Genomic DNA, 4263 nt, shown 5'->3' on the forward strand with positions numbered 1-4263 from the left:
ACCTAAAGTGGTGCCCCTATTTCCGCTCGACATAGAACCTAACGAAGAACGTCCCACACTATTTCTCTCATAAACAACACGTCACCCTTCGTTAATCCCGTGTAACAGTTCAGCTGGCAAATATCAGCGAAAGTTCTCGCTCAAAAATCATGCTGCAGCTATTTAGAGCCTCTCCTAAATCTCACTATTTTGACAACTATCGACTAGATACATGTATTGACGGATCATTACCATTGTGTGACTTATCTTCAGTATCATTCTCGCTGCTCCGTCTCTGATCAATGGTAGATAATTGTAATACTAATACAGGTATCTAGGATGGTTCAACGAGGATCGTATGATCAATAGTTTGAACCCCAGCGTGAGCTTCAATATTCTGCCGTTTTCTCTTGCTCGTTTATTTTCTCATACCGCTTCAGTTCCAAAAATTTATATCTCAGCTGACATTTTTAAATATTCATCATTATTTTCATTTTGCTCACGAATACTGGAACAGTCTGCTGCTTGCGGAGCTTGATGCATCAGCTCGATGGAATTTGGAAGCGATTCTTGAATATTGAGGTTTTGTCTGGAATCACTTATTGATCCTTATTTTCGGATCATCCTCACATTTCAAGTACCAAGCCTCAAAATTAGTCGGAATGCAAACTTTAAGCTGCTACATCTTCACTGTTCTCCCACTTATCCTGAAAACCCATAGATAATGCCAAGTTATTAGATGCCACAGGATTGATAATCGGTAAATATAACGGTCCCGTAAATTTTCCCGCGAAAATAATTTTTTTACCCACAAAGTGTTTGGGACATCCGAATTACTCAAAAAATACAATTCAACGCTACGCATTGCATACTTACAGGACATTTTGTAGGTAAACAAGCATTATCATTTTACCCACGTACGCTACAAACAATAAACATGTCTCAATTTTGGACATGCTTTTAAGTCAAGAATAATGTTTTAAATATTTCGTTTATTGCGAACTGTGTATTATTGTATATTCTTGAGGACAAACAAAATTTGGGTTAAACTTTTTTTCTTCCACTAAGGAGAAATTTGTTTAAAATCACATTTGCACGTTAAGGACACAAAAACTATAACTAAATTTGTTATAAATTTCGCGTTTCGACTTCGTCTCATCAAAATCCAACACTAACTTAGTCACAGTGACATTTCGTTTGACTAGGAGTTTGCTCACGACCAAATTAATGTCTCTATTTATGGCGCTAACGTCAATTCGGCGCTAACTTGGTCCTGTCACTATGTCAGTGTCGGATTTTGATGAGACGAAGTAGAAACGCAAATTCCAATCTAATGGATCATACAAGGTAATTATAATATCTCAATCATTAATTAGATAGAAAATAATGGATTTGGTTAACGTGTTAATTTTATCACCAATTCCACTAAAGCAGAGACCAGAGTTTTGATGGTAGATTTGCGTAAAGAGGATTGTCAACATTGGATCAATCTTTGTTTTTTTTTAATTTTGACAACCTTTTATTTTTAGTTGAATTTCAATTGAATTCACCCGAACGCTTCAGTTAGAGGTTAACTTGGTGCATTTAAAAGTTTAAAATGAAGTGTTTAGTTTTATTTTGTAAAATTCCGGTTGCCAACTGATACGCAGCTAAGGACGAAATTGATTGATTTTTGGCGCTTGCCGTCTGATTGAAAACAGAAAACAGTCGAATTTGCAGCGTAAGATAAATTGAATTAAGTACATATATATATATATATATATATATATATATATATATATATATATATATATATATATATATATATATATATATATATATATATATATATATATATATATATATATATATATATATATATATATATATATATATATATATATATATATATATATATATATATATATATATATATATATATATATATATATATATATATATATATATATATATATATATATATATATATATATATATATATATATATATATATATATATATATATATATATATATATATATATATATATATATATATATATATATATATATATATATATATATATATATATATATATATATATATATATATATATATATATATATATATATATATATATATATATATATATGGGGAATGCATACACAAATTTGTGAAAATTTTAGCTGCACATTAACTATGAGAAAGACCTTTATATTTCCACTGTCGGTGGAAGACCATCAACACTACCCAGAGCTGTTCCGGTGTTTGAAATAGTGCCAAATTTAAATATAAGTGCGCACATATTTTTTTATAATTATTCCTGGTTTGAAATAATGTTAATATTCTATCAATGTATTTTTTCTCATAATTATAATCTCATAATAACGATACTCCCCAAGCATTCGAGCATTGTTGTTTTTCGTGTCCAATAGTTAGTTTTCGTGATTTTCGTTACAAGTTAGATATTGTCCTATTGCTATTGACTGTTATTAGTGAACAGGCTGTGGTCACGTAAGCAAACTAATGGGATTTCCGGTTGATTGACACCGGTATAGCGGAGTGCACTGGAACTGCACCATTTTGCACTTTCTAGCAGAAGTGCAAAAAATTGGGTATGTTCCATTGACACTTCTGCTAGAAAGTGCAAAACCAGTGCACTCCACTACACCGGTGGCAACCAATCCAAAATCCTATAAGTAACAATCGCTTCTCTTCCAGGACACCAACAACATGGACCGCAAGACGCTCTATTTCAGTTCCACAAAAAAATGTTTGCATTAGGATACAACACTGTTCCAGTTGTTTTTTTGCAACATTAGTTATTTTTCACGGTGGCATCATACCTTCATAACATTGTGCTGCCACTTTGGGGCACGTTCTAAAATTCTGTAGCAGTGCATTATGATGAACGGTGTTTTCTCTTTAATGACATACAGTTTCAGAGCCTTTGATTATCTACCGGACAGGCACTGCTTTGTTTATTTACGCTATGCATTCGACACTTATCGACAGATTCTTTTTAATAAAATGGTACATTTGATTCCGCTTAGAGCACGTAGTTTTCATTAGGCGCCACCGATTGTTTCCTGAGTGAATTTCTTTAAATTTCTCATATTCTTCCCAACAATTCAACTCCCGGACACATCACGCTAAACTTGACAACAAAACTTCATCATCCAATATTTGCACCCGGCTTCGAAGGACTCATTTCTACCTCGAAACAAATATCACATAGAGCGCTTCAACGCAACATATACCGTGGTACACGCTCCATGGGTTTATTTCTACGTTTCACTTTATTTTGTTTCATTTCTACGACTTTAAGTTCGGTTGAAGCGAGTTTCCAATATACACACCCTATTGACCGTTATTAACCAAAAAGGTAAGTTTCCACCACTACATGGTGCAATTCAACGTATCGCTAAGTTCGTTTTCTTAGTTTAGTATAAACTGCCGTGATACGCATAACAGTCCCATTTGCTATGGATTTCCTATGCAGGTGGGACTGTTATGCATATCACGGCAGTAAACTGGTGTTTGTTGATAAGTTAAAAAAATATAAATATCAACAGCCTTTATGGACAACGTACATTTAATGTTGCAATATTTATGCGCATTGTATGTGATAATTTAACAGACGCATTGATTATAGAAGACAAAATCGACTTCTTCCAATCATTCTACATAAACAACTGGTTAACAAATACATACTTCAATTTTACTCGACATACAAACAAAATGCAAGCGGTTTAATTTGTTCCAACTTGTTGTATGATGGCTGTAAAATCCATTTGATTGCTTTTTACTGGAAGCAAAGCGAAATTTATCAAAATAATAAATCTATTATTTCCCATACATACATATTCGGGAATAGGCTGATTGTTATCTAACTTCTATATTTCAAATTACAGATCTCGCTTCATACCTTCCACCGACTTACTTCACACAAAAGTTGCACGCTCGAAGATTGCACCGACCAAATCATTGGCCAGAAAGCGCCTAGATGTAGGCAGTATTTGACTTAAGCGTAACGTATCTTAAGCCAGAGCTGCTCGAAACACTCACCACACTGAAGGGGAAATATCAACGAGTGTTCATTCGACCGATTTCGCGCGGTGCAACTTTAACCTCTGGAAATCACATGTTTCAAGCGGACCCTACACGAGCGGAAATATTGACAATCAACCAATTATTGATCAATATATTGATCGTGTAAGGACATTTTGAAAATATTGAATATGTAGAATTCAAATGGGATTGACGTATTGAAGTAGTCTTGTCAATATTTTTATTGACAATATT

Source organism: Topomyia yanbarensis, chromosome 3, assembly GCF_030247195.1.
Source record: "Topomyia yanbarensis strain Yona2022 chromosome 3, ASM3024719v1, whole genome shotgun sequence".
Classification (NCBI taxonomy): domain Eukaryota; kingdom Metazoa; phylum Arthropoda; class Insecta; order Diptera; family Culicidae; genus Topomyia; species Topomyia yanbarensis.